Source organism: Phyllobates terribilis, unplaced genomic scaffold, assembly GCF_046119375.1.
Source record: "Phyllobates terribilis strain yellow unplaced genomic scaffold, ASM4611937v1 Scaffold_5__5_contigs__length_657084704, whole genome shotgun sequence".
In the NCBI taxonomy this organism is placed as follows: domain Eukaryota; kingdom Metazoa; phylum Chordata; class Amphibia; order Anura; family Dendrobatidae; genus Phyllobates; species Phyllobates terribilis.
In genome coordinates this window covers 325,228,159-325,245,912 of record NW_027362765.1, presented here as the reverse complement: position 1 = coordinate 325,245,912, position 17,754 = coordinate 325,228,159, and the positions used below count along the sequence as shown (strand labels likewise).

At 43.7% G+C, this 17,754-nt stretch overlaps 1 protein-coding gene across 1 annotated transcript in view; it reads left to right on the top strand.

Annotated features, from left to right (window-relative positions):
• Positions 1-1,792: 1,792 nt before the first annotated feature.
• The window catches only part of LOC141273141 (uncharacterized), a 62,577-nt gene continuing 46,615 nt past the window's right edge, over positions 1,793-17,754 (top strand). Inside the window, exon 1 of the mRNA XM_073684582.1 lies at positions 1,793-1,907. The gene's annotated coding sequence lies outside the window, so the exon portion shown is untranslated. The remainder of the gene's footprint in view (positions 1,908-17,754) is intronic.

The window sequence follows — 17,754 nt, the reverse complement described above, 5'->3', positions numbered from 1 at the left end:
CTAGCCCTTGTTCATTTTAAGGCTATGTGTACATAGAGTTTTTAAGACTCCTGCACAGACGCTGAGGTTTTGCTGCTGAGTTTTCGCTGTGATTTTCTTGAGGCTGCTTCGCCGGCAGTTTTGACATCCTTCTTGACGTGGCTTTCATTTCACTCTATCCTTTCCAGTATAGAGAGCAGGCGGCTTCCTAGTGTAAGCCACCCCAAAGATGAGCATGTTACTTCTTTTAACAAATACTGAAGAAGTTTGAAGATGAGACATAATGGGGTGCTTTTCCAGGTGGATTTTGGATTGAATCTGCCTGAAAAAGATGGTGTGTGCACATACACTAAGGTGTCAGATGCACTTAGGCATGCGTGGCACATGATAGGTAGAGTGCCCTGTTATATTTTTTACATTGTTATATAATCTCAGACTTTATTTTAAAATCAGAAAGGAATATATTAAAGGTGAAGACAAGGTTTTGTTATTGACAACACTGGGAGAGGTATTACACTGGTATTTGCAGATTGTAGCTGCTTTTGACAGGGACATCATTGAAAGTACAAGTAGGATGAAGACATTATTGAATCGACAATAAGTGAGTTGGTCAGGATTTAGGTCATCAATACCAGATTGATGCAGAGTATACTTTAATGATAAAAAAATGAACTTTTAGAATTTACCAAATGGCTGCCATGAAACAAAGAGTGAAAATTTAAAGGGGTCTGAATACTTTCTGTACCCACTGTAAGTCCTGGACATTCGATTTAAAGGGTTTGTCTGGTATTTTTATATTGATGGCCTATCCTTAGGACAGGTCATCAATACCAGATCAGTATGGGTGCAACAGCATCTCACCAATTAGCTTTTCCTGGTAGTGGTCAGATGTGATCAGTTGTGAAGCAGAACAGTGCAGCTCCGTCAACTAAATAGGGGCTGCAGCAGCGACGACGTCACACCAGCCCGGTTAATCAAAAGCAGAGCTGGGAATTCTGAGAGTTAATGAGATTCACAGGTCTCCCATCCAGCGTTCACAGACTGCTGCAAAGTCCTACCAATCGATTTTCCCATATTTATTAACTCTGCGTTTTTTGAGAGGGTATGTAGCAAAAAAGCACCAGAAAAAGCTCTTACAAAACACTCAAAATAATGGTCCTACTAACTGTTATAGAAAACTACTTGCTGTTCATATGTTCAGGCTTTTGAGTGTTCTTTAAATGCTTCAGGTTTTTATAAACATCAAGCGTTGAGGTCTCTATTTTTCAGTTTTTTTCTACCAGGAAGAAGCTGCATTATTAACAATTGAAGGCAATGGGGAGGCTAAAAAAATGCTCGGTATGGGCCTGGGTGTCTTTTTGAGAGTTTTGTAAGTGTTTTTGCTTACAAAAACTGCTAGCATTTTATTCATTGCATAATGGATGTAATGACGCTATATAAGTGAGTAAGATAAAATAAATAGAGACAAGGAGTGTTTAATGAAGCGTTTTCCACTTGATAACGGATGTTTTAAACCCCCAATAAAATAATGTAGTGTGAATATGCTCTAAATTTGCTTAGACTGAGCCTTAACGACAGTAGCACTGGCACATCCGCCGCCAATCCACTGTATATAATTTTAGGCTTACACATATATGGATTCTAAAGTGTTTAGGATTACTTATTGGCATCTAGCTTATGTATTTGGACGACATTGGCTATTAGCAGTGTCAGTGGTTCATGCATTAATGAGACCGATATTTGATATTTGATATCCTTTGCCTGGTATGGCAGCTATTCTTCTTTTGTAGCTGAGACTTCACTTCCTCCTTGTTCACAGACCCCTCCCTGTTATCCAAGTCTGTGGTGTTTACAGCAGTCACCAGAAGAACAGATCTGTCTGTGGGAATCGGAGGCAAAGAATTAGTGACTGAGTGAGCTGAGAGGAGGTAAGTACACAACCTGTGTGCTACTGTACAATGGAGCCCTATCAGGGCGCTCACACAGGTTTATTCTCTCAGATTACAGGCAAATCTGAAAAAAACCTAATGATGGCACGTTTTATGGTGCATGTATATGAGAAGATTATCAGGGTTCTTATTCCAGATTATCTGCCCCTGTAAACATGACGGTGATCATCTGATAAATGAGCAGAAAGCCCATTTCTCGGGTGATTGGATTGTTTATGCAGGCAAAAAATCATTGTTACCCTTACAATATCACCTCATATAAACAGAAAAAGTGCTGCCGATGGCACTGTACAGGGGCAGAATGACTAAATTAGCTATTGTTCTGTACCCATCATTGTTAGTCGCCTTATGTAACCTTGTGTATGGTTGAGTGGTGTTTATTAAAGGGGTGTGTAACAAACAGAGAACATTTTAATCAATAGATCTTGTAATAAAAGTTCCACAATTGGATGTGTTAAATAAAATGTTCCTGTGCTGAGACAATCTTATAAATGTGCCCCTGCTGTGTACTGTATAATGGCCGTGTCTGACTGTACAGGGACATAGTCTGATCATACCACAGCTCCTGGGCAGGGGAGGAAACAAAAGAGTATACAGACAGGACAGCATAGGATCACAGCGCTGCTTTCTGTGAGGTAAAACATGTTTAAAAACAAACAGCAAAGGTTTTCCTAACAGAATCGGCTGTGATCCCGTGCTGTCCTGTCTGTATACTCTTTTGCTTCCTCCTCTGCTCAGGAGCTGTGGTATGATCAGACCGTGTTCCTGCATGCTCAGATACGGTCACACACCGCCACAGTGCATTAGAGGTCGAACTCTGCACATCTAAATGCAACATTATGGAGACCTTCTCTAGGTGCACTGCTTCTAGCAGAGTATGGGGCACTTCACCAAACTATTTTCAGCAGAATTCTAGTATAAAACTTTTTGAAATGTCACAGAATTTTTGCTTGACTTGTAGCTGCACAAAAATGTTGCATCTTTTGTCTTCTGTATGCCAGTCTCTGCCAGCTCAAGTAATGTTTTTAAAAGTGGGCAAGGCTTAACTGGGAGGGGGCCTGACATACAGCTGAAAAATTCCTCTTAGTTTGCACTATAAAAATGGCGTAAATTATGACAGACATGTACTCCACTACCTAACCATGTACATTTCTTGGAGTGGCGCTGATGAAAATGTGCCAAGTTCATTAAAAGGAACACGCCTCTTAAAGGGGTCGAGCACTTTCTCTTGTTAGTGTAGTTTTCCTCACAGACTGATCATTACTTCTGTCCATTAAGTGGGTGCTGATGTAGAACCGTGTGGCTAGACAACTCAGTCTTTTGCCATAGAAAAGCAACTTTCCCATGTGAGGTGTTTTACAATTGGAGGAGGCTGATGGACAGGTCTGGTCACATGGCCCTCCACCAGCAGTTGGTCAGTTTGCGAAGAAGGTGTACTAACAAACATGTCCAGCCCCTTTTATAAATATGGTGCACTTTCTTGTCTTCATTGAAGAGGTTGTCCACTATTATTAACATTGCCCCCATGGATTTAAATTGTGCCAGCAAGTCTTGTAATTACCTTGCGTGTTCTTTACTGCCTGTGAGTGCGCTATCACTGGCCGCTCACAGACATCACTTGACCCCCGGCTGCAGCCAGCTCTGACATCCGCTGATGTCACGTCAAGTTCCGGCTGCAGCTGGGGGTGACCCAGTGACGCGCTCCCCCCTGATTGATGGGCTGTGGGTGTCACAGCCAAGCACTCCACTACCAATGAATCTGGAGAGGGAAAGTGCGCGGTGGATGCTGGCCTGTGACGCGCAGTGAAACCCTGCCCACATCTCATCAGTTAGCCGGGAGCGCTCTGGGTCACCCCCAGCTGCAGCCGGAACCATGACGTGACATCAGTGGATGTCAGAGCCGGCTGCAGCCAGGGGTCATGTGATGCCTGTGAGCGGCCAATGATAGGGCCACTCACCGGCAGTAAAGAACATGCAAAGTAATTATAAAAACCTCCAAACCTCCGACTTCTCAATTTCCATGACACCGACTCCAACTCCGACTCCACGACTGGGACTCCCTCATACATGGCTCATGTTTAAGTGATAAATTTACTGTAGCACAGATTCATCTCAGCTAAAAGTCTAGACCACTGACAGCGAACCTTTTAGAGACTGAGTGCAAAACAGGCAACTGGTTTAACTTGGGGCTGAAGTAGGCATCGCAGGAGACTTGCAAAATACTCCCCACACACTGCCCTTCTGCAAAATACACACACATACTGCCCCTCTGCAAAATACACACACATACTGCCCCTCTGCAAAATACACACACACACTGCCCATCTGCAAAATACACACACATACTGCCCCTCTGCAAAATACACACACCTACTGCCCCTCTGCAAAATACACACACACTGCCCATCTGCAAAATACACACACATACTGCCCCTCTGCAAAATACACACACCTACTTTCCCTCTGCAAAATACACACACACTGCCCATCTGCAAAATACACACACATACTTCCCCTCTGCAAAATACACACACATACTGCCCCTCTGCAAAATACACACACATACTGCCCCTCTGCAAAATACACACACATACTTCCCCTCTGCAGAATACACACACATACTTCCCCTCTGCAAAATACACACACATACTGCCCCTCTGCAAAATACACACACATATTGCCCCTCTGCAAAATACACACACATACTGCCCCTCTGCAAAATACACACACCTACTGCCCCTCTGCAAAATACACACACACTGCCCATCTGCAAAATACACACACATACTGCCCCTCTGCAAAATACACACACCTACTTTCCCTCTGCAAAATACACACACACTGCCCATCTGCAAAATACACACACATACTTCCCCTCTGCAAAATACACACACATACTGCCCCTCTGCAAAATACACACACATACTGCCCCTCTGCAAAATACACACACATACTTCCCCTCTGCAAAATACACACACATACTGCCCCTCTGCAAAATACACACACATACTTCCGCTCTGCAAAATACACACACATATTGCCCCTCTGCAAAATACACACACATACTGCCCCTCTGCAAAATACACACACATACTGCCCCTCTGCAAAATACACACACACACTGCCCATCTGCAAAATACACACACATACTTCCCTCTGCAAAATACACACACCTACTGCCCCTCTGCAAAATACACACACCTACTGCCCCTCTGCAAAATACACACACACTGCCCATCTGCAAAATACACACACATACTGCCCCTCTGCAAAATACACACAAATACTGCCACTCTGCAAAATGCACACACACACTGCCCATCTGCAAAATACACACACATACTGCCCCTCTGCAAAATACACACACCTACTGCCCCTCTGCAAAATACACACACCTACTGCCCCTCTGCAAAATACACACACACTGCCCATCTGCAAAATACACACACATACTTTCCCTCTGCAAAATACACACACACTGCCCATCTGCAAAATACACACACATACTTCCCCTCTGCAAAATACACACACATACTGCCCCTCTGCAAAATACACACACATACTGCCCCTCTGCAAAATACACACACATACTTCCCCCTCTGCAAAATACACACACATACTGCCCCTCTGCAAAATACACACACATACTTCCCCTCTGCAAAATACACACACATATTGCCCCTCTGCAAAATACACACACATACTGCCCCTCTGCAAAATACACACACCTACTGCCCCTCTGCAAAATACACACACACTGCCCATCTGCAAAATACACACACATACTGCCCCTCTGCAAAATACACACACCTACTTTCCCTCTGCAAAATACACACACACTGCCCATCTGCAAAATACACACACATACTTCCCCTCTGCAAAATACACACACATACTGCCCCTCTGCAAAATACACACACATACTGCCCCTCTGCAAAATACACACACATACTGCCCCTCTGCAAAATACACACACATACTGCCCCTCTGCAAAATACACACACACTGCCCATCTGCAAAATACACACACATACTGCCCCTCTGCAAAATACACACACCTACTTTCCCTCTGCAAAATACACACACACTGCCCATCTGCAAAATACACACACATACTTCTCCTCTGCAAAATACACACACATACTTCCCCTCTGCAAAATACACACACATACTGCCCCTCTGCAAAATACACACACATACTTCCCCTCTGCAAAATACACACACATACTACCCCTCTGCAAAATACATACATACACACACTGCCCATCTGCAAAATACACACACATACTGCCCATCTGCAAAATACACACACATATTGCCCCTCTGCAAAATACACACACATACTGCCCCTCTGCAAAATACACACAGACTGCCCCTCTGCAAAATACACACACATACTGCCCCTCTGCAAAATACACACAGACTGCCCCTCTGCAAAATACACACACATACTGCCCCTCTGCAAAATACACACACATACTTCCCCTCTGCAAAATACACACACATACTGCCCCTCTGCAAAATACATACATACACACACTGCCCATCTGCAAAATACACACACATACTTCCCCTCTGCAAAATACACACACATATTGCCCCTCTGCAAAATACACACACATACTGCCCCTCTGCAAAATACACACAGACTGCCCCTCTGCAAAATACACACACATACTGCCCCTCTGCAAAATAAACACACATACTGCCCCTCTGCAAAATACACACACATACTGCCCCTCTGCAAAATACACACACATACTGCCCCTCTGCAAAATACACACACACACTGCCCCTCTGCAAAATGCACACACACACTGCCCATCTGCAAAATACACACACACACACTGCCCATCTGCAAAATACACACACACACTGCCCCTCTGCAAAATACACACACATACTGCCCATATGCAAAATACACACACATACTGCCCTTCTGCAAAATACACACACACATACTGCCCATCTGCAAAATACACACACACACACTGCCCATCTGCAAAATACATACATACACACACTGCCCATATGCAAAATACACACACATACTGCCCCTCTGCAAAGCACACACATACTGCCCATCTGCAAAATACACACACACACTGTCCCTCTGCAAAATACACACACACATTGCCCCTCTGCAAAATACACACACATATTGCCCATCTGCAAAATACACACACACATTGCCCCTCTTCAAAATACACACACATATTGCCCCTCTGCAAAATATACACACATATTGCCCATCTGCAAAATACACACACATACTGCCCCTCTGTAAAATACACACACATATTGCCCCTCTGCAAAATACACACACATACTGCCCCTCTGCAAAATACACACAGACTGCCCCTCTGCAAAATACACACACATACTGCCCCTCTGCAAAATACACACACATACTGCCCATCTGCAAAATACACACACATACTGCCCATCTGCAAAATACACACACACACTGCCCCTCTGCAAAATACACACACATACTGCCCATCTGCAAAATACAAACACATACTGCCCTTCTGCAAAATTCACACACACATACTGCCCATCTGCAAAATACACACACACACACTGCCCATCTGCAAAATACATACATACACACACTGCCCATCTGCAAAATACACACACATACTGCCCCTCTGCAAAATACACACACATACTGCCCATCTGCAAAATACACACACACACTGCCCCTCTGCAAAATACACACACACACTGCCCCTCTGCAAAATACACACACATATTGCCCCTCTGCAAAATACACACACATATTGCCCCTCTGCAAAATATACACACATACTGCCCATCGGAAAAATACACACACATACTGCCCCTCTGCAAAATACACACACACATTGCCCCTCTGCAAAATACACACACATACTGCCCATCTGCAAAATACACACACATACTGCCCCTCTGCAAAATACACACACATACTGCCCATCTGCAAAATACACACACACACTGCCCCTCTGCAAAATACACACACATACTGCCCATCTGCAAAATACACACACATACTGCCCATCTGCAAAATACACACACACACACTGCCCATCTGCAAAATACATACATACACACACTGCCCATCTGCAAAATACACACACATACTGCCCCTCTGCAAAATACACACACATACTGCCCATCTGCAAAATACACACACACACACTGCCCATCTCCAAAATACATACATACACACACTGCCCATCTGCAAAATACACACACATACTGCCCATCTGCAAAATACACACACATACTGCCCCTCTGCAAAATACACACACATATTGGCCCTCTGCAAAATATACACACATACTGCCCTCTGCAAAATACACACACATACTGCCCATCTGCAAAATACACACACATACTGCCCCTCTGCAAAATACACACACATACTGCCCATCTGCAAAATACACACACACACTGCCCCTCTGCAAAATACACACACACACTGCCCCTCTGCAAAATACACACACATATTGCCCCTCTGCAAAATACACACACATATTGCCCCTCTGCAAAATATACACACATACTGCCCATCGGAAAAATACACACACATACTGCCCCTCTGCAAAATACACACACACATTGCCCCTCTGCAAAATACACACACATACTGCCCATCTGCAAAATACACACACATACTGCCCCTCTGCAAAATACACACACATACTGCCCATCTGCAAAATACACACACACACTGCCCCTCTGCAAAATACACACACATACTGCCCATCTGCAAAATACACACACATACTGCCCATCTGCAAAATACACACACACACACTGCCCATCTGCAAAATACATACATACACACACTGCCCATCTGCAAAATACACACACATACTGCCCCTCTGCAAAATACACACACATACTGCCCATCTGCAAAATACACACACACACACTGCCCATCTCCAAAATACATACATACACACACTGCCCATCTGCAAAATACACACACATACTGCCCATCTGCAAAATACACACACATACTGCCCCTCTGCAAAATACACACACATATTGGCCCTCTGCAAAATATACACACATACTGCCCTCTGCAAAATACACACACATACTGCCCATCTGCAAAATACACACACATACTGCCCCTCTGCAAAATAAACACACATATTGCCCCTCTGCAAAATATACACACATACTGCCTCTCTGCAAAATACACACACATACCGCCCCTCTGCAAAATACACACACGCACACTGCCCCTCTGCAAAATACACACACACACTGCCCATCTGCAAAATACACACACATACTGCCCATCTGCAAAATACACACACATACTGCCCATCTGCAAAATACACACACATACTGCCCCTCTGCAAAATACACACACATACTGCCCATCTGCAAAATACACACACATACTGCCCATCTGCAAAATACACACACACACTGCCCCTCTGCAAAATACACACACATACTGCCCCTCTGCAAAATACACACACGCACTGCGACTCTGCAAAATACACACACGCACACTGCCCCTCTGCAAAATACACACACATATTGCCCCTCTGCAACATACACACACATACTGCCCCTCTGCAAAATACACACACATACTGCCCCTCTGCAAAATACACACACATACTGCCCCTCTGCAAAATACACACACGCACACTGCCCCTCTGCAAAATACACACACACACTGCCCATCTGCAAAATACACACACATACTGCCCATCTGCAAAATACACACACATACTGCCCATCTGCAAAATACACACACACACTGCCCCTCTGCAAAATACACGCACATATTGCCCATCTGCAAAATACACACACATATTGCCCCTCTGCAAAATACACACACATACTGCCCATCTGCAAAATACACACACATACTGCCCATCTGCAAAATACACACACACACTGCCCCTCTGCAAAATACACACACATACTGCCCATCTGCAAAATACACACACATACTGCCCCTCTGCAAAATACACACACACATACTGCCCATCTGCAAAATACACACACACACTGCCCCTCTGCAAAATACACACACATACTGCCCATCGGAAAAATGCACACACATACTGCCCATCGGAAAAATACACACACATACTGCCCCTCTGCAAAATACACACACATACTGCCCATCTGCAAAATACACACACATACTGCCCCTCTGCAAAATACACACACATACTGCCCATCTGCAAAATACACACACACATTGCCCCTCTGCAAAATACACACACATACTGCCCATCGGAAAAATACACACACATACTGCCCATCTGCAAAATACACACACACACTGCGACTCTGCAAAATACACACACACACTGCGACTCTGCAAAATACACACACGCACACTGCCCCTCTTCAAAATATATACAGTGCTGTGCAAATTAATTGGGACAAAGCCAAAAAAAACATATTTTTGAATATTTAATAATAAAATGTTATAATGCACTGTTACATACTAATTTTAGTAAGAAATATGTCCTCCTTTAGCAGATATGAGATTTTCAATGCGTTTTGACATTGATTCGACCAAGTTTTTGCATAAATTCTTCAATTCTTCATCATGGAACCACACTTGTATGGCACTGTTTATCATGCGTTCTTTGGTTGTACAGTCCATTTTGCCAAGACGTCTCTTCACAATGCTCCACAAATTTTCTATAGGATTTAAGTCTGGTGAATTGCCAGGCCAGTCCAGCACTTTTACTTTATTTTCTTCCAGGAATTTCTTCACACACTTGGAGTTGTGGCATGGAGAAAAAGTACACTAAACCACTCCTCACAGAAACAAGCTCTCAACTGAAGCTGAGGGGGCAGCTAGCTGTTATTTTCTGACTAAAACCAGTCAAACCACATTTTGTTACTCACAGTTGTACACTCACACCTGTTCAAAGCAGTTAAAACTGGTTTGAATCACTGACTGGTAACCAACTTACGATTTTACTTAAAAAATGCTTTGTCCCAATTAATTTGCACAGCACTGTACACACACATAGGGCCGGCTCCAGGTTTTTGTGGGCCCCGGGTGAAAGAGTCGGTGGGCCCATTTAACACATATGACGATTCATGATGCACAGTTACGGTGGAGAAATATAGGTATAGTACACAGTGCCCAGCATGTCCCCTCATCCTTCACATATACAGACATGCACACACAGGACGCAGACGTGCACGCCCACACAGTACACAGACATGCACGCACACACAGTACGCAGACACGCACACGCATACAATATGAAGACACGCACACGCATACACACACGCACACAGTATGCAGACACACACACTCATACACACACGCACACAGTATGCTGACACACACACAGTATGCAAACTCGCGCAGACCCGCACACAGTATGGAGACACGCACACACAGTACACAGACACACGCACACGCAGTACACATACATGCACATACACAGTACGCAGACACTCGCACACAGTACGCAGACACTCACACACAGTACGCAGACACGCGAACACAGTATGCAGACACGCGAACACAGTATGCAGACACGCGCACACAGTATGCAGACACGCGCACACAGTACGCAGATACGCGCACAGTATGCAGACACGCGCACCCAGTACGCAGACACACGCAAACACTACGCAGACAGATGCACACACAGTACGCAGACACGCACACGCAGTACGCAGACACGCGCACGCAGTACGCAGACACGCGCACACAGTACGCAGACACGCTCACAGTACGAAGATACGCGCACAGTATGCAGACACACGAGCACACAGTACGCAGACACACGCACACAGTACGCAGATAGACGCACACACAGTACGTAGACAGACGCACACACAGTACGCAGACACGGGCACACAGTACGCAGACACGCGCACACAATACGCAGACAGATGCACACACAGTACGCAGACACGCGCACACAGTACGCAGACAGATGCACACACAGTACGCAGACACGCACACGCAGTACGCAGACACGCGCACACAGTACGCAGACACGCTCACAGTACGAAGATACGCGCACAGTATGCAGACACACGCGCACACAGTACGCAGACACACGCACACAGTACGCAGATAGGCGCACACACAGTACGTAGACAGACGCACACACAGTACGCAGACACGCGCACACAGTATGCAGATACGCGCACACAGTACGCAGAAACGCGCACACAGTACGCAGACACGCGCACACACAGTACGCAGTCAGACGCGCACACAGTACGCAGACACGCGCACACAGTACGCAGAAACACGCACATAGTACGCAGATATGCGCACACAGTACGCAGACACACGCACACACAGTATGCAGACATGTGCGCGCACACACAGTACGCAGACACGCGCATACACACAGTATGCTGATATGCACACACACAGTACGCAGACATGTATACACAGTATGCAGACATGCACTCACACATACAGTACGCAAACATGCACTCACATACTATACGCAGACACGCACATACACAAACATATACATATTTGAAGACAAATTTACAAAAACACATAAACAGACAAATATATACGCTACCATACATAGATATACACATCATACATGCAAACACACTGACACATTAGACTTTTTTTTAATATGGTGACTTCGGCAACAAGCCTCGCTCACCTCCCCTCGGCTTGTGTCACGTCCAGTCCTCTGGCGTGTGGCTGTGGAGGGCACGCTGCATGGTTGCCGTCACTTAAATAAGCCACACAGTGCACTGAGCATGGCCATCTTTGTTTAAGTGACAGCAATCAAGCAGCGCCGGCGGCCCTGCACAGTTGCTGGGGAACAGCCTGGGCCCTGACAGCGAGTGGACCCCCCCACCTTTGTCCAGGGCCCCGGCAGTTGCCCAGGTGCTGACGCTGGCCCTGAACACACACTGCGTCCCTCTGCACAATATATATACGCACACACTACCCCTCTTAAAAAATGTACACACACACTGCCCCTCTGCAAAATATATATACACACACACTATTCTTCTGCAAAATATATATACACACACACTATTCTTCTGCAAAATATACACACACACTATTCTTCTGCAAAATATACACACACACAGTTCCTCTGCAAAATATATATATACACACACTATTCTTCTGCAAAATATACACACACACACAGTTCCTCTGCAAAATACACACACACTTCCTCTGCAAAATATATATATATATACACAAACACACACACACACACACACAGTTTCTCTGCAAAATAGACAGTACAGACCAAAAGTTTGGACACACCTTCTCATTTAAAGATTTTTCTGTATTTTCATGACTATGAAAATTGTACATTCACACTGAAGGCATCAAAACTATGAATTAACACATGTGGAATTATATACTTAACAAAAAAGTGTGAAACAACTGAAAATATGTCTTATATTCTAGGTTCTTCAAAGTAGCCTCCTTTTGCCTTGATGACTGCTTTGCACACTCTTTGCATTCTCTTTCTAACTGCAACATAAGGGTTAAAAAAAAGTATGTCATGTCCCGCTAGCCGGTATGTGTTTTCTTAGGGAGGACTTCCTGCTCAACAACATTTTTTTTTTTTTTTATTAAAAATGCAGCTGAACTCGGAACCACTGTACTGATGTACACAGCAACTTTTATGACGATAGAATAAAGATTTCTCTTTCTCACCCTCGAGTGCTGCATCTATTCCTGTTTTCCTGAATCCTCACATTACAAGACCTGCAGACAGACAATTTTATAGAAATAACTTTTTTTCTTTAAATAAAACCTATTTTTGTCGTTCTGTTTCATTTTAGGACTAGAGATATGAAAATAATGAGTGATGGACACAAGCCACATTTGAAAGATCCCATTGACTATAATGGGGTCAGTCGGCTTTTAATCACGGTGACTGTCATTTTACTGGTGCAAATACCAATGTATGTTGCTCTATTTGTTCCAGTACAAAATTGACACCCACTTGAATACAGAGGAGAAGTGACAATGTCACGATTCAGCAATTTGCAGTCTCATAGAGTGACTGACAATTTTTCTTTCAGTCTGGAAAAAAACCTCTTCTAATGTAACCTGTCTGAAACGTTAGAATCCCTAAATCATCTACTTGACTGCATACTCCTTTAACAAATAAGTCACTTAATCCCTGTTTAATTCAAAAACAGTCCTCCAACAGCAAGACGTAGCTTTTTAAAGTTGTGTGGTGATGCACTTACAGCTTCTCAGCCTCACACTGTATTCCCTACCTAGCAGCACCGTTCCACTGTCTGATTGACAGGTCAGTGACCATGTACTAGAGCAAATGACCTGTCAATCAATCAGGGGAGGGTTCTGCTAAGTAGGGATTACAGGTTGATGCCGAGAAGCTGTAAGTGCATCAACACGCTCCAATGTGCTTCCATACACAATTTTAAAATGCGATTTCTCGCTGCTGGAGCAGTGCTTTGTGATCATCAACTCGCTTATCATTTAAAAGACTACTCAATCATATTTATGGTTTGGAGGGAAAAATGTTTCTGAATGTTTCTCTTTAATTTAAATATTTAGAAATTCCATTAATCTGGTATGTGACAAATCTAATCCCAAACAGACAAAAATATTAATAGCCTGATGATGCAATAATGGAAAGTCCCGGGTGAGCAGCTGCCGTTACCTATCTTACAAGGAAGTGAAAAAAGGCAGAGTAAACTTATAACCTCTCACTGCTCCCTGTCATCCATCAGTCCAGGACTAACAAGCCATCAAAGGACCCAAAGTTCACTGTGGACTTGCTAGTATATATCTGTATGGATCTAAGTATGGATTATCACAATAGACCCACAATTCCTGGAAAACAGCACCTCACATTAATGATTTTTCCCTCACACAGTCCTGCTCTTATATTGTGTGTGACATAGCTGCTTGGACTCAATCATTCATTATTCTCTTGTTCTGTGAAACTTAACAGTCAAACCTAAAACAGATCACATAGAACCCCCACAGATTAAGAAAAGCGGATTTCTTGCAGAAAAACGGAGGTGACGTGAGGGGATGTGGTCACACGGGTGCAGGCACTCTGCAAGCTGGTCTATCAGAGGAGCGGGTACAGCTGAGTGGTCACCTCCATGAAGTTATCTCCGTTCTTTAATTCCTTTTTTTGTGGGCCCAGTGTACGGCCGCTTCATGAAAGTAGCAACAGCTTTCAAATGGCTTGTTAGAAATCCAGTGTAATTATTAATTAATAACTGCATGACTGAGCAGAAACCACTATGTGGGAACATACTCTTACCCTAAGGTAGGGATTAATAGGTGATGGTTAAAATCACAATATCCACTGTAATATGAAAGTTAACTGTCCTCAAGTGATCAGTTACCAGGTCCCCAATGGGCACACAAAAAACAAACAAATAATAATAATGATAATAATCTTTATTTATATAGCGCCAACATATCCCGCGCTGCTTTACAATTCGGAGGTTCATATACAACAGTCATAAGTAACAGAGATAATACAATAATTAAAGAGAAAAAATAATGACGACCCTGCTCGTAAGAGCTTACAATCTACAATAAGCACTTACAAACATTTTTTAAAGATATATAAAAACACATATAAATTTTAATCCATTCGTGATGCAGCCAGATTAAGGGCGCAGTCAGACAGCCGTAATACTCGCGCGAGGATCACATTGCAATGCTCGGACTGGCAGTCTGCTCTCCTAACCTGAGTGTGACAGCATGTGTTTCTATGCAGCCGTCATACTCAGGTCAGGAGAGCCGACGGCCAGTCCGAAGTTTGCAATGCGATCCTCGCTCGGGTATTATGGCTGTCTGACTGCGCCCTAACACAGGGAACACAAGCATGAGTTTGAATCCTGGAAAAAAAACTGACTACAAGAAGAAGCTGAAAATTAATAAAAGACATAAAAGTAACTGCTGAGCAGTTGGATGTTGGGAGAGACCATTTTCCTCAATTTTGGCTGAAATCGAGAGCATTAATGAGGTATGTAATGTATGTAAAGTGCCGTGGAATATGTTGGCGATATTGAAAAATAAAGATTATTGTTATTATAAACTCTGTTCATGACTTCACAGATCAGCTTCCTGACTGAGAACCCCTGAGTAGCTGAATGGCCGCAGAGGCGATATGTCCTCCCCTGGTTCACCCTTGAAGCCTGAGGTTCAGGACAAATGGTTTAGCTGTGAAGCGGTTTTGCCGTAGTTGACTGCTACATGTGTTTTTTAGATGTACAGGGTGGGCCATTTATATGGATACACCTAAATTAAATGGGAATGGTTAGTGATATCAACTTCCTGTTTGTGGCATATTAGTATATGGGAGGGGGAAAACTTTTCCAGATGGGTAGTGACCATGGCGGCCATTTTGATGTCGGCCATTTTGGATCCAACTTTATTTTTTTCATGTGACACATCAAACTTATTGAGAATTTCATAAGAAAAACAATGGTGTGCTTGATTTTAACGTAACTTTATTCTATCATGAGTTTTTTACAAGTTTATGACCACTTATAAAATGTGTTCAAAGTGCTGCCCATTTTGTTGGATTGTCAATGCAACCCTCTTCTCCCACTCTTGACACACTGATAGCAACACCGCAGAAGAAATGCTAGCACAGGCTTCCAGCATTCGTTGTTTCAGATGCTGCACATCTCGTATCTTCACAACATAGACAATTGCCTTCAGATGACCCCAAAGATAAAAGTCTAAGGGGGTCAAATCGAGAGACCTTGGTAGCCATTCAACTGGCCCACGACGACCAATCCACTTTCCAGGAAACTGTTCATGTAGGAATGCTCGGACCTGACACCCATAATGTGGTGGTGCACCATCTTGTGGAAAAAATCAGGGATCGTGCCATCTTCAGTGCATAAAGAGGGCAACACATCATCATGTAGCAATTTCAGATATCCAGTAGCATTGAGGTTTCCATTGATGAAGAACGGCCCCACTATCTTTGTACCCCATATACCACACCATACCATCAAGATACGAGATGTGCCGCATCTGAAACATCGGATACTGGAAGCCTGTGCTAGCATTTCTTCTGCGGTGCTGCTATCAGTGTGTCAAGAGTGGGAGAAGAGGGTTGCATTGACAATCCAACACAATGGACAGCACTTTGAACACATTTTATAAGTGGTCATAAACTTGTAAATAACTCATGAAAGAATAAAGTTATGTTAAAACCAAGCACACCATTGTTTTTCTTATGAAATTCTCAATAAGTTTGATGTGTCACATAACCCTCTTCCCATTGAAAAAAATAAAGTTGGATCCTAAATGGCCGACTTCAAACTGGCCACCATGGTCACCACCCATCTGGAAAAGTTTTCCCCTTCCCATATACTAATGTGCCACAAACAGGAAGTTGATATCACCATCTGTTAGAACTCTCCTGTTAGGTTTTTTTTAGTTTGCTGATCACATGACCATTTTTGCCTATTTAATCCGGCTCCGCCCTCCTGGTCTTGCTGGACTTCATTGTATTTACTACTCTTGAGCTAGCTTGGTGCTCTGTTGCCGTTCTCTGTTAGTTTTGCTAGGTCTTCTGACCTCTATGCTTTTTGTTGTGTGTTTGTCTTTGACTGCTACTATTTCTGCTAGGAGGTGTCCAACTTATCCCAGTCCCTAGTTCTTGTAGGGATCCCTCCCTCACATCTATAGGTCTTCGTACAGACTAGCCGAGGACTTTAGCGGGTCTGATCGCAGGATCAGGTTCCCTGTTACATCGTAGGGATCTAGTTTAGTTTTATTGTAGGGACAGTTCTCCTGTCTTTCCTTAGTCCCTGTAGCAGATCATAACAGTAAGTCCAGCCATAAAAGAAAAAAAAAAAAACAATT